This window comes from Ambystoma mexicanum, chromosome 9 (genome assembly GCF_040938575.1).
Source record: "Ambystoma mexicanum isolate Mex_15411 chromosome 9, UKY_AmexF1_1, whole genome shotgun sequence".
Classification (NCBI taxonomy): Eukaryota; Metazoa; Chordata; class Amphibia; order Caudata; family Ambystomatidae; genus Ambystoma; species Ambystoma mexicanum.
The window spans coordinates 1,401,468,970-1,401,490,927 of NC_090931.1; positions in this window are offsets into that span (position 1 = coordinate 1,401,468,970).

Consider the following 21,958-nt stretch of genomic DNA (forward strand, 5'->3'; position numbering starts at 1 on the left):
GACCCAAAGAACTTCGGAGCTGATCTTTGTTGGTCGGGTCAGGAATTCTGAGAATCGTGTCAACTAGTGTCTCTTTAGGTGTAATTCCGTCTGCATTAATGCAATGGCCCAAGTATGTCACTTCATTCCTCTTTATTTTGCATTTCTCAATCTTTAGCGTCATCCCTTTTTGTTGGATAACTTGTAGCACACCTAATAGTTTTGCATCATGCTCATCTTCGGACATGGCAGACACCAATATGTCATCCTGAAAATAATGTACTCCTTGAAGGCCATGAAACATGTGATGCATTAGCCTCTGAAAAACAGCAGCCACTGATGCCAGTCCAAATGGCATCCTTTTATATCTGAATGCTCCCAACGGCGTTATGAATTATGTCAAATGCCTGGACTCTTCATCTAAAACCACCTGATGGTATGCGGAGGACAAGTCCAATGTTGTGAAATATTTCGCAGGTTTCATCGTGGTAAGCATTTCCACAATATTAGGCAATGGATGTCGATCCACCCAAATATTGTTGTTAAGGTCTCTTAAGTCAACACACATCCTGATCGACCCATCTGTTTTTTTAACAATGACAATTGGGGACAACCACTCAGAACTCTCAATTGGTTCAATGATGTCTTGTGTACATAGTCTTTCCAACTCCTTTCGTAATGCTTCTCTAGTGCCAATAGGTATGTTTCTCACTTTATGTACTACAGGCCTTGCTCCTCTCTTGAGTACAATGTGATGTTTGAAACCTTTGAGAACTCCAATATCATCATTGAATACTTTGGGGAAACTTTTGGCCAAATTCTCAGACGTATTGCAACTATTCTCAGTTATGCACAAAATAGGTACACTTTCTCCAGGATGTATTCTGATTTTCAGCGATGCCTGCTCCCACCATCCAACTATGGAGAATCCATTCTCGGCCACATACAGCCTGCAGTACGTCTTCCTGCCTTCAAAGTCTAAGTGTACCCAAGTATACCCTATGATATTGATCGGTGTCTTGCCATAACCAGTTGCCTTTACTTTGGCCAGTTGTAATCCCTCCATTCTTCTTTTAAGCACATTCACATAAGTTTCCACATCTACCATTGTATATGGCGAACCTGTATCGACCATAACTTGTAATGTTATACCATTTATAGCCATGGGCACCCAATGGCCAAGACTGCTTCCTGTAGGTGTGACAGCCAATATCTGTACTTGCTAACAAACTGCTCAGACCACCAATCTCTTCCAAAGCTCTTATGCTTGACATGGCTCCTCTTCCATTCCGTCCAGCATTCCTTTGAACATTGTTCATATAACGTGTGTTAAATGTACCTCTTCCTCTGCTGTAGCGACAGGCTTTCCCAAAATGGCCCATCTGTCCACATTTATAACATTCGGCTGAATTAGCCGGGCAGTCCTTCTCCATGTTAGGATGTCTATACCAACCACACTTATAACATTTGCCTTGTGGTTTGTACGTGCTGTCTTTATCTTGTCTGGCACTCATTCCAAAATCTGACTTGACTATTCTTTTCACCAAGGCAACCAAATTCTCCTCATCCTTGTTACAGTGTCCGTCATCAATGTTCTGGACTGATCTTATCCCTGTACTTTCCACCTTACTCTGGACTTCCTTCATACATTTCTTACCCAGTTCTATAGATCTGGCAATTTCAATGGCTTGTTTCAACGTTGGGTTCTTTGCCTGCCACAAACGCTGTTGAATGCGTGGATCTGCCACGTGCAGGACCAGTTGATCCCTGAAATATTCATCTGCAACCCCTGTGAAGTTACATGTGGACAACAGACCTCTCAAGGCAGCCACATAAGCATCAACACTTTTGCCAGTATTTTGTTTCCTCGAAAAAAACCTGTACCTCTCCAAAACAATATTAGTTTTGTTTCCAAAGTGTTTGGTTAACTTTGTCATAGCAGTCTCATATTTCCTAGCCCCACTCGAAGAGTCCCCGGAGCCTTCCTCTGTATTCTCTAAATCAGGCAACGTTCTAAAAATCCTAAGTGCTTCTGCACCCACACAATTGAGCAGTGTAGCTTCCTTTAAATCATCATTATATTTGGCTCCTCCAATGGCTCTCAAATAAACTTGAAAATTGTCCTGCCATTGTTCCCAAGGGCATATTGGATTTCCAGGTTGAGCTAAAAATTGTACTGGGGCTGCAAAGTTCTGCATATTGTAAAGTTTCTGTCTGATTCACCAAGTTATTTTGATATTTTGTGTAGGTGAATGTTGTTTTAATTTTCTGGTCCACTTTAGAAATTGTCTTGCCATTTTTCAGTGCAGCTGAACCAAAATGTTAACTTTTTCTTTTTAACTGCAGCTGCAATTAATTGTCGGTGTACTGTGTGTAACTTTATTTATTGCATGTCTTCATGTAACGTAGACTTCCACATTTTATTAACGTATCCAATTGTATTTCATCCGTTTTATTGCATTGAGTGCATGCGTTAAGTTACTTGTTCATATTTGTTTCTTCGTAATGTTTGCCTTCGTTTCGTATGGCCCGTTATACGTATCTATGGCAACCCAGATGCAGGAAATGGCGGCACGCAATTCATGTATAAAGGTACTTTTCTCTAATCCCAGCATACCTTCAATCTCTTACAAGACTATTGCGTCGCACGTAAACACGTTGCAGTGCTTTCCTCTGACTTCCTTTCGGTTGGCCTCCGTCTTGCAAGCCACTCAAATAATGCAATCATCCACAAGCGTATATTTGAGGTACTCTCCTTTCCTTTTTCTTTCTTAATAAAATCCAGTAACACAGCACAGCATGACTTGCCTGCACGCGTACTCAGGTCCCTCTTAAATTCCTGATTTCAACTCCGTTTCCGTACACCGCTGCAGAGTTCAATGTTTCCCAGGCACGGGGGACCTCAATCCGTAAAATCCTCGTTGCTAATTGTTAAGAAGTGAATCACTATTGTAATGATGTGACTCACGCACTGTTAATACGTTAATCTGGTTTATTGGAAAGAGGTCCCAAGAAGGCCAACACTTCAGCATCTGGATATCTTCGTGTATGATTCAAGCCTTAGGTTCCAGAACCCTACACGAAGGCATCCATTGACAACGGAACTATATACATCATAATATATCACAAACTATGTACACGTGGTATTCAATGTAAGATCACATCATAACAGCTCCAGATAGGATTTGGGGGTGTGAGTATTTTACTCTCCATTTTTTAAAGTTTGGAGTTAAATAATTTTTTTAGGGAGTACAAATGTAGGTCCAATTTCCAATGGGAGTATTTTATGAGTGGGTAAAAATGTTTTCAATGGGAAACTGAAATGTTGTTATAATATTTCTTTGCACCTAGTTGTCCAAGTACATTAAAAGATGCATGTTTACTTCTGAATAGTTTCTTCATGTGGTACTATGTGCACTACTGGTCCAAACATATCCATGGGATGGGGACAGTAGTGCCTCATTACGAGCTGGGTGGTATTCCGGCGGTAAATCCCCCGGGATACCGCCCATCTGAATTACCAGTGCCGCCACTTGGTCCTACAGAGTTATCGCCGGATTACAAGTGGTGCTGTAATCCCCCATTTATTTTTGAGTCCATTGCACTCAATGGGGCTTTTTGGTGGAATCACCACCAATTCTGCTGATTTTCCGGCGGTGAGTGGCAATATTTATCTCCTGGATTTTTCTGGAGGTAAATCTTCCATTCCGTGGCCCGATTTCGTAATTTGGCATATCGATACATTTGGGGGGTATCTAGTTACCACCAATTTTACCAAACTCTTAATGAGGCCCATATGTGTCTGTTTCCTATGTTTGTGTTGGGAGAATTTGTAGTCCCTATTTTTTTTTATTTTTTTTTTTAACTTTGTTTATTTTAAATCAAGGCAGGATGGTAAATACACATATTACAACATATTACAAGCAATGCTTTTTCAGGCTTTTTGATTCCCAGTCCTCATTCCCCCCACCAGGCTTCCTCCCTCCCACCTCACTCTGGCCTCTCCACCCCTCAGGTTTGGAGGCAGAATTTTTCCTCCTGGGTTACCCAGTTCGCGCCTTAGCGTCTATGTGTCTTCCTCAGGGTTCTCTTGGTGTTTCAGGATCTATCGGGCCCTGATCGGTTTATAGGTCTGGGCGGGGAAGCGCTGGTCGTATTCAAGCACTGGGCCCCAAACATTCTGGAAGCGATGGAGCGTTCCCGCCTGTTCTGCCGTCACCTTCTCCGCAATCAGGATGTCCCAGAGTTTAGGCCACCATTGGGCTATGTGAGGGCCTTCTGGGGATTTCCAGGCCCTGGCCAACACCGTTTTCCCCGCCAGTAGGCAGTGTGTCAATAGCTTAGATCTGGTCCCGGAGCACGGGTAGATCGTGGGGATCGGGGCCCCCAGCAAAACTGGTTCAGGTTCCAGAGGAATCGCCGTTCCCGTGATTTGTGTGATGGTCTCCAGGCATGTCCTCCAGAACTGTTGAATCTTTGGGCAAGCCCACCACATATGGAAGAAGGAGCCTGGGTGGCCACATCCTCTCCAGCAGGCATGATCCACTTGTGGGTTCATGTGGTGGAGTCGAAGGGGCGGGTAATACCACCGGAGCAGCACCTTGTACGCGCATTCCCTATTGGTAATGCAGGTGGAAGAGGTGTGTGTTCTGGTCCATATGTCCAACCAGGTTTGGTCCTCGACCGGATGACCTAGGTCCGCCTCCCACTGGGCCATACAGCGGGTCTTTGTGGACAGGAAGTCCCTTAAGAAGCGCCTATATAGGGTGGATACCCTGCCCCGGGTCGGAAGGTCCCCCAGTGTAAGTTCCAGGGCGGTGGGCGGGCGTGTTGCTGCTTGCAGAGTTTGGGGGTGTGAGCACCAGTGGCGTAGCTGGATATAAGTGAATCTGTCCCTTTCCTGGAGTTGGGACTTCTCCTTACATTGGACGAAAGTGAGGGGTGTCCCTCCCATATATAACTGGTCTATGGTCTCCAGCCTGCCCTTTATCCAGTTCCGAAAATTGCGGGGGTCCGCTCCAGGTGAGAAGGATGGGTTATGGAAGACCGGGGAGCGTGGGCTCAGTCCTCTTGGCACTCCCTTTTGCTTTAGTGCCCAGTCCCAGGAGCTAAGGGTGTGTTTAGTTGATAGAAGGAGGTCTCCCCAGTGTGTTCTAAGGGGGAGCGGGATGTGTGGCAGAAATCGCAAGGGTAGGGGTACTTGTGATTGTTCCAGCTCTACCCATCCTGGGCGGTTTGTTATAGTTTGCCATGCCTGAATCTGTGCTAGTTGTGCTGCCACACTATAGGCCCGCAAGTCCGGAACCCCCAGACCTCCTAGCTTGGAGCCCCCCAGCATCGTTTGAGAGGGATTCTCGCTCTCTTACCTTTCCAGATGAATTTCAGCATTTTCCTTTGGATGTCCCTGAGGGTTGGTGCGGGAATCGCTACTGGGAGGGAGGCGCAGGCGTATAGGAACCTCGGAAGTAGGTTCATCTTGCATGCTGTGATGCGCCCCAGCAATGAGATCTCTTGGGTCTCCCATCGTTTCAAGTCGCCTTCCAGTTCTTTCAGTAGCCGGGGGAAGTTGGCTTTGTATGTGTCTCTTGGGTTAGCCGGGATATGGACCCCTAAGTAGGGGATGTCCTTCTTCACCCATGTCATCGGGCACATCGCAGTCAATGGCTCCCGTTCTGCTGGGGTGAGGCCGATGCCCATGGCCGAGGATTTGTCGAAGTTTATAGTGAAGCCTGAGACCTCACCATAGGTGGTAAGTTCTCGTATCGCATGTTTCAATGATGAGTGGGCTTCTGAGATCGTGAGTAGGACATTGTCCGCATATAGGGTGATTTTGTGTTGCGTGGGGCCGTTCTGCAGCCCTTTGATTTGGTCGTTTCCCCTAATCCTTTGGGCCAAAGGCTCCATGGTGAGTGCGAAGAGAAAGGGCGACAGCGGGCAGCCTTACCGGGTTCCACATGACAGGGGGATCGGAGCTGAGCTGTGTCCGTTAATTCTTAGGCTCGTACTTGGGCTATTATAGTTGGCTAGAACCATCGTCTGAAAAGTTGACCCGAAGCCGAAGGCCTCTAGGGTGAGTTTCATAAAGGACCAATCTACTCGATCAAATGCCTTGGCTGCGTCCAGAGCCACTAAGACCAGTTTTTGGGAGTTTCGGGAGGCAAGGTCCACCAGGTTCAAGGTTCTCCGTATGTTGTCACCAGCTGACCGGTGAAGGATGAAGCCTGCTTGATCGGGGTGGATGATCTTCGGGAGGACGCGGTTCAGGCGGTTTGCCAGGATTTTTGAGTATATATTTGCATCGATGTTTAAGAGTGCAATCAGTCTGTAGGAGGTTAGACTCCTTGGGTCCTTTCCTGGTTTGGGCAGGAGGATGGTGGTTGATTCCTGCATCGATGGGGTGACTGATCCTGTTTCTCTGAAGGAGTGGAACAGGGTCACCAGATGGGGGGTCAGTTGTGGCCTGAACAGTTTATAGAACCTGGTTGAAAAGCCGTCTGGACCTGGGGCTCGTGTTTTAAGTGACTTAATGGCCTCCTCGACCTCCTCCCCTGTAATGGGCTCCTCCAATTCGTCTCTCGTTGTATTGGCGAGACGGGGTACCGCTGCCCTCTGCAGATATTCTGTTGGGTGTTCTGACCCACGTTTGGACTATTATGCTACAACATTTGGTGCTGTGGGCTTAGGAAATCCAAGATGGCCGAAAAAGCCCACATGTGCGCCAGAATCTATGAAAACCGCGCAGTTGTGCACACTAAAATGGTTGCCTAACTTGCCACCCACCAGTGCGAGCAGGATGGGCCGGGGTGCCATGAGTGAAATGTGTGCCAAAGGAAAAACCGCACTTTAAAATCACCTTTTGTTTCTCTGAATGCCAGCTCAAAATGCCTATTTGCAACACATCCAAAAATCTCACTGAACACCAGCGGACATCTGGCAGAATAAAGTCTTGTGGGCATACAAAATCTGGAAAGAGGATGAGCCTAAAACAATGTTCATCACAAAACTGGCTGAGCTATGCATGTCAGCAGCCTAACTGAAACTGGATGAAAGACACTAAAAATCTAAATGTTTAAAAGAAATGAGTGACCTACTTTTGAGTGTCACATAGGTTGCAATTGTTTAAATGTCATAGTTTTAAACTTAGAATCAGCATTCTAGCTGCATATGTAAAAATGGTTAATTTTATTTGAATGCAGAAAACTGGGTAACTAAAAGTGACATTAGCTGGGGCCTGGCTTAAGGAACTGAATTCTGCCCACCAGCTACCCCCGACAGGAGATGAGACTTGCACAACAGCTGTGTTCCCAGGCCTATCTGCCTTTTGCTGCTCCCACCAAAAGGGATATGACACTTCCCTGATTGAATTACCTGGGCTCTGCAGGAAATTGAACAAAGCCCTGTCCTGACTCAGGCAAATGTTTTATTATGGGGGCCGTAAAAGTGGCTTCCTCCTGGAAGGAAAGGGGAGGAGCGCTGCCTGTGAGAGCAAGCTGGCTTGGCAGAACTGGAAAAACCAGAAATTCAACCTTGTGCTGGGGGGAAACCACACCCCTTTGGGGCCAGAACATAACTCTAAAAAGATGGATCATTCATAGAGCGGACTTGTGAAAATGTTATAAATTATACCATAATTCTTGTGATTTTTCTGCCCACATTTTAAGAGGTTTTTAGAACCGGTGGTATGATCTGGGGGCAAGCTAGCAGTTAAGAGGGTATTACTTAAAATGTATGCATGTTAAAAATCTGACACTTCATCAATTAATGTCCATACTCCTTGCGCACATGTGTGTAAATTTGGGTTAATGTCCGAAATTGCAAAATCAGTTAAAAAGTGCAAATGTTGCCATTTCTGAATGCAAGCCCCCAGGAAGAGCAGATTTGGACAGGGTATACCTCCTGTGATATGTGATGGGTGCATGTAATTTTAAACAAATGTGTACCTGTGCAAATATGTCTTTTTGATCAAATATAGATTGTGTGCAATTTGACAGGGGAGTGTCCTCTCTGCAAGCCATTAAATGACATCTTTCTGACACACAATCCTGCTCTCCAGTGAGAACGCAAATAATTCTCCAACCTATCAGAACTCTGAAGGGGTTGGGCCTAGTCAGCTTAGCCTCTCCACCCACTTCAAAACACATAAAAGCAGACAGTCAGGACAGATAGGGACATTCAATTCCATTTGCTGCAACGCGCTCTGCCGGACCACACAACATCCAGAAGATACTAGATTCAACACTTAGACTTTAAAACTCCAAAGAACTTGATTCAGAACTCAAAGCAAGGGCCTAAAACCACAAACTGAGAACTCTTCTCAGTGGGCCTCAGCATCCAGCAAACCTAACAGCGATAGCAGTATCCAGAACCAGAGGCAGAGAGAGCTGACCCAGACCGCTGTGAGCAGAGACCGTCCGTGGTGAGTGAAGACAACCTGACCAGATCCGTGGCGAGGCCCATTCTATTTCTAAATATAGAGTGAGTACCTAGCAGAACTGTACAGAACCAATCTCTTAGTTAAAATAATATAATTCAATCTATTTTAATCTAACCAGAACTGTCTCCTAGAAGTTGTACCTTGTCATTTTGCAAAACTGTCACTTGTCGCTTTGAACTTTTAACATTTCAAATCCGAAAAACTACCTTTATTTAATCGTTCATAACTCCGTAACCGTTTGGGCTAGGAACTTGGTTTAACTTTCCTCTGAAAGGTTAGAATCTTACCTTTTCAACGAACCTAGAACCGCATTCCTACTTCCTACAGTTTTGCCGCAATCGCGAAAAATGCACTCGCGAATTTTACCGCGATTTGCAAATTTCTCCACGTGTGAAAACAGCAGCTTCCTTCCTTTCATTTGCCAAAAATTCGTTTAACCTGCCAATCATTCCTAGAACATTGATAAAGTAAGCCTGAACTAATTTAAACCAACTAATCCTCAACCTGAACCTCCAGAGGGAATTAAAATCAGTTTAGCACATTTTCACTTCATTGCCAGCACATATAAAAGCATTTTGGGCCTGTGTTTTAAACTTCTGTAGTATAAGCTGCTGGGGTGAACTGAATTACATTTGATTGCATTTCTGAGAACTGTGTGCTTTCCTTCCATTTCCTTGCATTGCATCAAGGGGGGGAGTGCATTGCCAGAGAAAAGTGATTACATTGTTTTGTTGAAATCATATTGAGTATTTTCTGTATTGCATTTCATTCAACATTGCATCCATCTGAACTTATATAAAGCATTCTCTACCACCTTTTTCTTCTGTTCCTATTCACAAGTGTGCTAGTGCCAGACTATCCATTATTAATTACTGATCAGAGTAAGTGTGATATCCAATTATTAATTTATTATAAGGTGTGATATATATCTATATTGTTTAAATTCTCAAATAAACCTTTTAACTTGCAAAACAGAACTACTTCTTGGCTCAGTGGGGTCAGGGGGATTCCAAGAGAGGGGTGTTATATAGGGGTAGTCATCCAGAACGCATGAACTGGACATAAAGATATATCAATAAGGGTTTCCATTCAGTATCCCAGACTAGGCATTGACTTAGCTGTAGTGTTGAATTGAATCCTCTTACAATTCCACCTGTTGCGGTAGGTTCCGAGGGGTTGCCTTCATGATTTGGGTCAGGTAGTCTGTCGCAAGCTGTCGTTTTTCGGGCTCTGAGTACTGTGTGACCCCCTTGGACTCACGCAGACCTGCGATCGTGTTGACGCGTCTCCATTTGGCTCGTTTGGCCACCAGGAACCTGTTCGCCTTGTTGCCCTTCGCGTAATATGATTGTTTGGCTTTTGCCATCAGTAGGGCGGTTTGTTCCGCGTAGTGGGCTTCTAGCTTTTTCCTCGCTGTTCGCATGATCCGTTGTGTCTTAGGGGACCAGCCTTTTTCCTTGTGGATTGCCTCAGCCTCTCTTAGCTCGTCCTCTAGAGCTATCCGGTCTGGCGTCTGCTCCGGTGGTAGGCCGCTCCTTGAGCAATTAGGGAGCCCCTGATTACTGCCTTCATGGCATCCCAATTATTCGCTAGTGAAGTGTCCGAGGCTGGGTTTTCGTCAAAGAAGTTTCTTATTCCCGTCGTGATCTTGTCTCTCGTACCCATGTCATTGAGAATCGGATCGTATAGGGACCATTTGCGTGGGTTATTGAGGTTGGGGTCCTGAACCCGGAGTTCCAGGAACACTGGAGCGTGGTCGGACATGGCTCTCGAGCCGATGGAGACCTCTTTGACTGAGGGGAAGGTGTGCGGGGAGATCAGGAACAGGTCTATCCTTGAGAAGGTGCGGTGTACGAACAAGTAGAAGGAGTAGTCTCTTTCGTCGGGGTGAAACACCCACCATGAGTCTATTATCTCCAAAGACCTGAACAGCCGGAGGAGGCTAAGTGCTTGGGCGAAATCGCTTGGAGTCGGGGGGTGTGACCGGTCTTTAGTGGGGTCGGGAACCCCATTGAAGTCCCCTCCGACAATTGTTTGACCCTCCACAAAACTAGTGAGAGTCGAGCCCAAGAAGTCGTAGAAGTGTGATTGTCCAGTGTTAGGGGCATACACCGAGATGAGGGTGTATAGGTCTTCCAACAGGAGGCATTTGACTGCTGTGTATCGGCCTTCCGGGCATATTTTCGTTTCCAGGATTTGCGGGTTCAAGTCTTTCCTAAAGAGGATCGCCGTGCCTCCCTTTTTGCTTGTGCCGGAGGCAAAAAATTGAAGCGGGAATAGTTGAGAGCGAAGCCGGATCACGTCCGCCGGCAGCAAGTGGGTCTCATGGAGCATAGCTATCGCTGCATCTTCGTCCTGGAGCTTTAATAGGATTGCCTTTCGTTTGTTAGGGGAATTCAGTCCATTAACATTTAGGGAGAGGATTCGCAGAACTTGGTGGTCCAGTGGTGTCCCATTCTCTGTCTCTTGGGTTGGGGGGGGGTTTGAGTCGGTGGTTCAGCTGCCATGTTTGTCGTGAGATCTCGTGGTACCATCCTGCACTTGAGGTTTTAACGCGGAACCCCAACGGGGGCCGCAACTTTAACTGGTGGGTAGACCGACATTGTAAGTACGGGTGTACCCTTGGCCAACGGGGCCGATTGTCCCATCGCGTATCAAGTACTGTGGGTTTCCAAGGAACGAAAGTTGGAAAGTGTCCTTGGAGTGGGTATGAACCGTGGGTATGGTCCGCCGTCTCCGCCCTCAAGGCACATCAGTCTAAGCGTTATGTGGCGGATCCGAGTTCAGATCGGGTCAGAAGAGGCCAGGGAAAGATGCTGTTGGAACCTGGGGGCGCGGGAGCGCCATTGTTCGTCTCTTTCTGTTGATCCGCTGGGTTGATGACCATGGCGAACGTTTAGGTTTTGGGTAGGGGAGCGGCCCAGAGTCCTCAGATCCTTCCGGGTTTGGTGTAGAGAGTTCCTGGGGCGAGATTGGATGCATGATCCTCTCCGCATCCTCCAAGTGACTGATCCGGCGTAGGGTGCCTTTATATGTGAAGTGTAGTGCCGTTTGAAACAGCCATCTATAGCGGGCTCCTGGAGGAACAATGCCAGGGGTCGGAGCGCTCTTCTTTTCTGAAGGGTGAGTGGTGAGAGGTCCTGGTAAATTTGAAGTGGCGTGCTCTGAAAAGAAATTTCCTCCCCTTGGCGGCTAATCGCCGAAATCGCTTCCTTGGTTGTAAAGAAGTGGACCCTAGTAATGACATCTGGGGGGGGTCCGAGACTGCCCCTCAGCGCGGGCGTAGTCTGTGGGTCCGGTCTAGCAAGAGCTGAGATTTATCCAGGTCCGGGAGGAGGGCCTCGAAGAAGCGTCCCACGTAGTTCGCTAGCTTGTTGTTGGGGACAGAGGTTGGGACCCCCCGAATGCGAAGATTGTTGCGGCGCGCCCTATTTTCAAGGTCCTCATGTTTAAACTCCAGGATCTCGCATTTCTGATGCAGGGTGTCAATGGCTCTTTGCATTTCCCCTAGAGTGGTAGAGTGATCCCGAGAGTGGTCTTCGATTTCTCCGAGCCTCTGTTCGACCTCCGTAACCCTTTGGTCTGTCTGTTCGATTTTGGTGGTGAGTTCTGAGAGGCATGAGTGAAACTCCGACTTGATGTCCGCCATGAAGGCTATCAGGTCCCCTTTGGTAGCGAGGGCTCCCACGTCCTCCTGCTGTTTCTGTGGGGTAAGTTTGGGGGGCTCTTGCTTCTTGCTTTTATCTAATGCAGTGAGCATGGTGGAGATATCTTCGTTTGCCTGGACATGATGATCGTGTTTGGCGGACTTGGCTGGAAGAGTTGCGGCGGGACCAAAGCTGTGGGAGGGCACTCAGCCCCCTCTAGGTCTGCAGAGTTTAATGCGTTGTAGGGGTGGGAGGCCGAGTGTTTTAGGCGCCAGCCGCCCAGGAAAGTTCAAGCGTGGGAGTGCGAGTGAGAAGCCGGTGGAGTAGCCGTGATCCCGCAGTAGTCTAGGTTGCTAGCTGGACGAGTGGGCCGGGCGCCCCAGGAAGTACTAGTGCATGGAGGATCTCAGAGGGACCGGGCGGGCCATCGGTGCGTGGAGGGATGGGGCTTCTCTAGGTAGCTTTCAGGGATTATCTCGCGGCCTCCGTATTTCCCCCGCCGACCTGACCGTACGCCGATCGTTGGGGGGGGGGGGTCCGTAACCCCTCTGTGGCTGGAATCGAGCTTCAGAGCGGGGGAGGTCAAGGCCCCACGCAGCAGCCCCCGAGGAAGCTCTCACATGTCCTCCGGGCAACCCTGATATGGTCCGGCTGGTTCCGTGTTGGCGGGTCCGTCCGCTACTCTTCTTCGGCCCCCCAGAACCCCGTCACCATCAGGTTCATAGTATGTTGTGGAGTTCCGGCGCGGCCGCCATCTTGGTTTCTTCGGATGGTGACGGGGAGAGATTCGGCCGCTAAATTCTAGGAGAACGCTCCTGCATTCGGAGGTCATCGTGGGCCAGGTTGTGCCTCATCGGTTCCGATCGCTGTAGGTGGCAATTGCGACTCGGATGCTCGATCAGAACCGCTTGAATTTGACGGCGGCGGCGGACATCCCACGGGCGGCCTCAAGGGAGCGACCACATCGATGGCGCTCCAAGCCACGCCCCCCTGTAGTCCCTATTTTTATTTTTTGAGAGTATTTGCCTATTTTTAGGGAGTATCCCACGGGCGGCCTCAAGGGAGCGACCACATCGATGGCGCTCCAAGCCACGCCCCCCTGTAGTCCCTATTTTTATTTTTTGAGAGTATTTGCCTATTTTTAGGGAGTAAAAGTGACCATTACAACACCCCTTGTCTGTGTACCTAATGAGTGATAAATGACATGCACTCAGTCATCATGCAGACTTGTACATGGCATTGTTAAACACTCCTGTACTGTGATGGATGCTTACCAAAGCTCATGGGGTTACGATGGGTTAACTTACTAGACTTGTACTATTTCAGCATGTGGACTTTGAGGTGCAGACACGTTGCAGAATGTGTGGACTGATAAAATGGTGAGGCAAAGTCAGGCAATTGATCAGAATCACACACACCTGATAGCCCTTTCCCTTCCCCACAGAAATAAAAGGTGGAGCCAGAGAGCACAGTACGAGCAAGGCAGGCATGGCAGACAGCACGACGAGACGGCTACCACTCGGCAGTTCAAAGAAGGAGAAAAGTGGCAGAAATCGAGAGGGTGGCAAGGAGAGAAGTGACCTTGCCCTTTCTGTCCCAGACCCGCAGAGCCTTCGTGGAAGAGAGCATAAGATTGCGAACATTAGCACATGTGTCCTGCAGCAGAGGTCAACGGTACACAGGGCAAGCCTATGCAGATAAGCAGGAGCGAGGGAAGCTCCTGTGCCCATGGGACCCGTCTTAACTCCAGTGAGGCAACAGCCAAGCAGTTCATCTCAGCCGGTGAGTCGAGGGAAGAAACAATAAGAACCGGGCTGTGTTGAGTAGGAACCGCATCAGCACATTTTTTAACCAAAGCCAATGAACTTTGAATGAACTGTAAAAAGTCTGTAGGGGAGACCAGCGGCAGAGGGAAACTGGCACCACATGGGTGCTCACTCAAGAGACTTTTGTGGAGCCCCATATGAGAGAAACTACCGATACCAGAAGGCCGTAGGAGAGACGGCGAATAAGGTCAAAATGGTCATACAGAGAGTCAAGCAAAATCCCTGTACAATCGAAAGACTTCGATCTACAAGCAGTGAGGGTAAACATTGAGAAACCAAGGGAATTGGATCCTGCTAAAGTCAAGAGGGGTTCGAAGCCGACCAAGGGAGATCCAGGGGTGAAGCCACACCCAAGAATATAAAGTCAAGCGGGGTCAACGCACAGAAGAGGGGGACCCAGAGGTGAAACCATCACCATACGGGAAACTGATAAACAATTGAGAATGGTCAGCACCCAGCAGTGGGGGCCCAGTGGTGAGCCCATTACCCAGCAGACATTGGCAACTAACTTTAATTTGGTTAAAGGAACGTTTGTTTTTGTTATTTGAACACATCAGGCCCGAAGGCAAGAGACTTTCTAAGGAAACGAGACTTGGCCATCGACGATCCTGAGAACTGTTGTCTCGTACTGGAGAAGCCCGAGACTGTACTGTGCTCCGAGCTCCCATCTTACCCTGTTTCCAAAACGTGGGGAAGGGAGATCCAAGCTATCGCATCCTGACATATTATTTGAGAACACACCTTTCTTTCCTTGAGAACTATCCCACATAGGGGTGTCACCGTATTGGTTTTATGGCGGTATGATAACCTTGCCAAATGACGGTATATCATGGTTATCGCAGTACAGCAGGTGGAGTTAACAAATCTTAACAAATATTTTCAAAGGTCATAAATTGTCAGCATTTGTCTCTGCAAATTTTTAGCTGATCCTCCAGGAATCTAAGGCAGCTGCAGATTTGGTCTTTAATGGCGCTCACTCGATCGCCTTGAATGAGAGTGACTAGTGGAAGTGTTAAAATACACATTTTGAGCAATGAGCTTGCTGCTCAGTTACAGGTCATTGCTTTGAAAATCAGCCTCGACCTGCATTATTTTGGAACCACATGGCATGAGCATCATGACCCCTCGCTGCGATCAGTCATAAAAGTTTGTTTTGATAACGGTTAATCCCATTAAAGGGCAAAAAGTCACTCATGTGAGGTCTGAAAGCCCATGTCATTGCCTGGTGTATTATAAAGGTCTGATGTTGGAGTTACCACTGACCATCTAATCCTAACAGGACAGGACAGAGTTCAGTGGGCGCTGTTTATTTATTTTCTGATTCTTGCAATACATGTTCATTTACCTTCTTAAAGATAGTGGCACAAAAACTTTTTGAAAATGACAAAGTTAAAATACATATCGACACAAATATGGCCTAGACCACCACATCATTACAGCCCCATCATTACCATTTTCCCCAGGTCTGAGCGCATTAGAACCCTTGTCATGTGAGTTGAGAGAGAGGAATGCTTTCATGGGTGGATATCGAGGATAGACCTGAGAAATATCTCACCCCCATTGCTCTGGATACTTCAAATTGAATGTAGAAACTGTCCTGCCTGCTTGAGTCCAGTGCCATATACAGAAGGCAAGTCAAAGATCAATCAAAGCAACAACTCTAGTGCCAATGTCTAAATCTACACCGAGGACATTGTGGGGGGGGGTGCAGTTTATATACTAGCACAAAGCACTGATAGGCCCAGTGTTCTTACAGTCTACAGAGCTAATGTTTTTTGTGGACATGCATCAGAAGGGCATCCAGTTCCTTCCCCCCTTTGAATTCTGGGATGTGTAGTTCCCCATCTTTCAAATTGGTGGGAACACTACAAATCGGCTGATCTTTAACCCGACTCTACTGATCACAGAGAAAGAGCAGTCACAGCTTCAAAGCTGCATTTACTAATGTGGCCCTATGCTCTTGTCTGCTCTTGTCTGCCAAACGCCACACCCCAAAGTGTAAGATCCAGAATGCGCAGCACTTGCTTACTGCAGCCTTTCCAAATCCGATTGAAAAGCTCACTAAATAGCTGCAGGCCCTAAAACGGTATACCGGTATAAACAACGTGACGGTTATTATAGTTCAATTAAGCTGTTCACGGTATCTAACACGGTATACCGTTATACCGTTACACTCCTAATCCTACACCCCTTTTTGTATTAGTTGTGAGTTTTTGGCAATAGGTTTCTTAGTATAGGCACTTTTTATTTAGACACAAAGCCATTAGGACTTTTTTCATTTGATGGTTGACGCTTGCTCCCATCTTAGATTTAGGTTTTGATTATGTTTTTTTCCCAACCTGCACACAGCATTTATTGTTCAATAAACACCCTTGAACTGTGATCACTTGTGTGTGTGTCTTGTCACCATGAGTTCCTCACAACACACTCTGGCTTCTTAGGCACGAGGATACAGCTCCATTACCAACATCAGGGCCTTCTGTGGTGCAAGTCTCTTTACTTCTCAAAAAGTCTCTTGATTCAGAAGGCCTGATGTACAAAAACAAAACACTAAGTTTGTTTCCTCTTATACATTTTCAATTCGGGTGACTCACCCTGGATCCCCCTCAGCCAGGTTCAGATCCCCTTTTTATTACGGTTGTTATTGTGGATCCCCCTCTTCCGGGTTCAGATCCCCCTTTTTACAATGTTCACAGAATATTCTTTCTCGGGTGACTCACGGTTCACCCCGGATCCCCTTCAGCCTGGCTCAGATCCTTCTAACTACACAGTTAGTCTCCCTCAGCCGGGCTCGGACCAATTGCAGTTCGCATTAAACTATCAAAGACTTTTGAATGTGAATAGGATTTAGCTTGACCCGTTGCAGGACCACTTCGATCTCAAAGTTCCCTTTTCCACACTTGCCAATTAGTTGGATAACTAACAGAGACTTTCGATTGAGCACCCACGCGACGCCGGATCACTCTGTCCACGGTATCTTGGTTGGCCGCTCCCCTGGTTTTCAGTTTTATTTGCATCACTCGTCACATACGTTTCACACACTGTTCCTTTTAGAATTCTTCATGCAATGTTGCTGCATGTAATCTTGGTTCTAACACAGGCTGGTTTGGTATCAGTCTCTCCGTCTCACCAGCTGTGCAGTCTTTACTGGCGCTGCTTGTTGTAGGAGCCAAGGACAGTACCACAGCAGCAATTGCTCCTCCCCGCCTTGGTTATCGTTGCGCGAAGGCCCTGTGTACCTCCGACACACAATGCAGGTTTGTTCAGCTTTAGTTCCCCCAGAGTGTGCTTTGGTGCTGCGGCCTTTATCCGGGTTGGGAAGTGTGATGAAGCCAGGTGTGTGTAATGATCAGTAATTGCCTGACCATTGTATTGGGACATGTCAGGTATACAGCACTGGTTTTAGACCATTTTCGCTCATGGTCAGCTGTCCGGGATAAAGTGTTTGTGTCGGGAAAGGGGGAGGGGGGTTGAATTCCTAGGTATCCTACCTGGTAGGCTGGGGAAAAGGTGTTACAGGGAAGGGGATACTGCATCTCACCATCCAGTGTCCAACCTCCTCGCCCCGAAGACCCCTCATTCAGGTGATCCTCACGCACCGGTCCACCCCCAGGAACTGAATCCAAAAGCAATGGCCATGTCCATGCCACCTGGATGACATATCCCTGGGGACTAGCGGGTGAAGCACCTTCTGGTTTCTCACAGAATGCCCTGAGATCTCTCTTGGTCTTGGGTGTGGGAGCAACTAGGACGGCTTTCACTTTTTTTTGCTGGGGCTAGACACTGCCATTCCCTACAAATAAGCCTCAGTATTTCACTGCTAACTGAGCCCGCTTTCATTTTGATGGATTGTCAGTTAAGCCGGCCTCTCGGAGGGTTCTCATAATAGTAGAAAGATGGAAAAGATGGTCTTCCCAAGTTTTACTATAAATGACTATGTCAATATAGGCCCCACAGAAATTGGAATAAGGCTGTAATATCCGGCCCATGAGTCGTTGGAAAGTTGCTGGGGTCTCACATGCAATTCATAAGGGAGGACTTTGAATTGGAATAGTCCTATTTTCGTCAAGAAAGCTGTCTTTTCCTTATCAGGTCCATGCACAGGGACCTGCCAATATCCCTTGCTTAAATATAGGCTCGACAAGAATGTGGCATTTCCAGGTTTATCGATACGTGGCATAGTATAGGCATCGAAGACGGAGATGGCGTTGATCTACCTAAACTCTATGCAAAACCTCCAATAGTGATCGGGTTTCGTCACCAACACAAAAGGGGAGGACCATGGACTCAAACATGGCTCGATGATGTTTGCCTTTAACATTTTTTTTAACATCAATCACTACCTGCTTTCCTGCTTCTGGGAGTCTGTATGGTTTCAAATGGACCACTTTCCCCTTTAGAGTTCTGATATAGTGGTAAGTGCCTTGTACTCTCCCTGGTTTCTCACAAAATACATCGGGGTATGCAGTAATAAGGTTGTTCAAATCCTTTTGCTTATTTTTAGATAGTTCTTGGGGGAATAAGTTCGGAGCTGTCTATTTCCTCGGGTACCAAACAAGACAATATAGAGGCAGTAGTAGCAGAAGGATTATCTTTCCACTCTTTCAGGAGAGTTACTTGGTAGAGGTGGGTCTTTTGCCTTCTATCAGGTTGGGCTATTTTATAGGTACAGGTTCCTGTTTGCTCTAGTACCTCATAGGGCCCGTGCCATAGGTGCAGGTTCCTGTTTGTTCTAGTACCTCATAGGGCATGGGTCATTTTGAAACAAGTTTATTTTCAGAGGATGGTAGAAGGATTTCTGTTCTACTGAAAATGACCTTAGGTTTACCTTCTTATCATAGGTACATTTTTGTTGGGCTTGAGCTTTCTTCATTTGAGTGTGGACTAGACTACGGACGAGTTTCATGTGCTCTGGCAATCGGGTAGCTGTCTTTGAGAGGGGGATTGGCGCTTCTTCTCTTTCTTCACAGGTCTCCTGGAGCATGATTAAGCCATCTCTTGGTTCTCTACCATAGAGTAATTCGAAAGGGAAGAAACCAGTGAATGCCTTAGGGGTCTTTCTTACTGCAAATAGGGCCCACGGGATCATACAATCCCAGTCTTTGCCATCCTCGTCTACTAACTTTCTCAGAATAATTTTGAGGGTCTTGTTAAATCTCTTTACCAATCTGTCCATTTGGGGGTGGTAAACTGAGGTTCTTAAGGTGTTAATGTGCAGTAATTCCTTAACTTCACCCATGAACTCACTCATGAAGTTGGATCCCTGATCCGTTAGAATTTCGTTGGGGAAACCAACCCTAGAATAAAATCGCAATAGATGTTTTAAAATGTGTTGGGTTGTTTTGTTCCTCATGGGGAAGGCTTCTGGGTATGGGTAGCCTAACCAACAATTACGAGAACATATGTATTACCCAGTTTAGAAGTTTCCATTGGTCCAATGATATCCATCCTGGTTCTAGAGAAAGGGACTTCTATTATCGGTAATGGATTTAGAGGGGCAGGTAGGGGAATATGTGAGCTGTTTTTTTGGTATATCTTGCATGTCTGAATGAAGTTCTTTATGTCAGAATGGATACCCGGCCAATAGAATTTCCCACTGATGTGAGCTTGGGTTTCAGATTTCCCAAGTGTGTCCCTGTCAAATGAGAGTGTGCAATCTCTAGCACGATCTTGCAATGGGTTTTAGGAATTACTAATTGAGTCTTACTTAGGCCTTCCATGGAGGTTTCCTTTCTATATAGTAATCCCTGTTTCAGGAATAAAAAGGGGCTACCTTTTTCTTGTCCTTCTTCCTCCGGAATCACTTGTAAGAAAGCTTCTGCCAGTCCTGGATTATTTCGCTGCACGAAGGCTAGATCGGGAAGGATGGTAGGTTCCTCTTCCCTTTTTCTTCGGTGGTACATAGCTCATCGGCCTCCACAGCCTAAGATAACTCTGTTTCCTCTGGTTTAATTTCTTCTTCAAAACAGGGAAATAGAGCTTTCTCAAGAATTCCCTGTGCAATTTTGTCCCTAGGACGTATTTCAAACGGGGTCTCGCCATGGTTTTGTAAGAACTTTTATGTCTCCACAAAAGTATGGATCTCCAACACCTGCTAAGACACCAAGAGCAAATTTCCAGGCTATGCCAGATTTTTGGGCCAATCTTATATAACAACCCACAGGGGGTATTGGAACTAAGTCAGTGGGAATCATCCCTCTTTTCCAGGGCTGATTGTGGATTCTTTGCTTCTGCAAATATCAAAGCTATGGATTCTTTTGTGGCGGTAGTGGGGTCTGAGGCTCTGTGACTATGTTTTTGGAATTTTAGAGTCCCCCAATGTGTTTCAGTTGAGTCATATCCCACTCTAATACCATATATAAGGGAGGCATGGTATCACAAGTATGACATTGACACAAGAGATACAATTTTAAAAGCTTTATTCAATTTTCGTGGTTTGGAAAAACTCCTGCTTTGCCCTATAGCTAGGATGGGAGTAGTCTCTACCATCAAATAATAAAGAAACACTCGAATAATAAACACAGTCCTAGTCAGTTTCTGTGAAATCAAAGATGGTCTCTGCTAACAAAACCTAATGCCTGCTCTATCTCTTATACAAAACGTGTGTAAAGGGTAATATGTATAAAAAGGAAAATCAGTGCCATAACATAAAAATCAATATGGCTAAGTCAGCTACCCTTCCTAAATTGGACAGCACGGAGTAAGGCGGTCCCTGTAAACAGGATGACACACTCTGACTCAGGTTCTCAAAACAAAGGCAGTTCAAATCGTGGATCGAGGCCCGCTTGGCCTTCCACATAAAAAAGAACTTCCAGTTTTCTAAAAGTTCTTTCTCAGTTCAACAAACGTTTGCGTACGTCTCCCTCAGTCGGGCTTGGACCTTTCAATCACAGCATTTGCAAGGGTTCCCTTGCCTAAGCTTAATTCACATTCTTTAGGGGTTCCCTTCCCCTAATTTATCACACTTTAGGTCTCCTTCAGTCGGCCTCTGACCTTTTCCTTAAGTTGAAGACTTTCAAAAATGGGAGGTTTTTATTCTAGACCTCCGCAGGACCACTTCGACTTTCCCTTCAGCTCAGAATCATGTGTCATTTGCCCCAGTGTCTCTTGGTCTGAGTAGTTCAGTATCACAAGCACAAACGTTCAACATTCACCTTTTCACTTCCCCTTTTATCGGGGTCATTCTTGATCATTACACATTTTAGAGTTCATTCACTTTGTCGCTTTATAACAAAACATTTCAGCTTTCGCAGAGACTTTCGAGTGGGCTATTTCCTTTCACCGGACTCCTCCGCTACTCTGTATCAGTGGCTTCACAGTTATCAGTAATTTATAGTTCCCCACAGGTCTGCCTTCCTTCACGTTTCATCCGCACACGTGCAGCTTTCAATTATGAGATATCCTGTTGCACCATCAATCTTTCCTTAACACACTGTATATGAGAAAAAAGGGCACCTGGCTTTTTTCCCTGACCACACCAGGTCCTTCAAGATACATATAAACAATTGGTCAGGGCGATCCCAAACAGAACCACAGTAAAAACATAGTTAAAAACACACTGACCATTCAGTAGTCTTTTTCAAACATAAAATGTTTTTTTTACTGTGGTTCTGTTCGGGATCACCCTTAACAAACACCAGCCTCTCATGTCGCTCGCCAACTCACCAGATGTGTGCATTCCTTTCTTGTCTTTGCGGTTTTAATTCAAGAGTCAAGGTTAATACCACAGACTTCGCCTCGCCTGGCCTCCCCAACTCGATCACCCCAGAGGGTCGCTGGTGCCCTTGAAACCCAATACGGTCTTCTTGTTTGGGATTTTTCCTTCTCTGCATATCTTTCACTGCTCTTCGGAGGCAACAACCTCCTGCAGGGATCTCCTGGGTTTCTCTCCCCTTTGCTCTCGTCGCTCTGTCGGTTGCTCTACTCCAGTAGGTTTGCCTTTGCCCCCGAAGTTCTGCTCCTTCTCGTGTTACACCTTGCTCTGAGTGTGTCTCTATGTTCCGCCTTTTATCCGTGTGGTTGTCCCGGGAGGAAAGCTCAGCGGCAACATGCTCGCCTTGGAAGCAAGACGA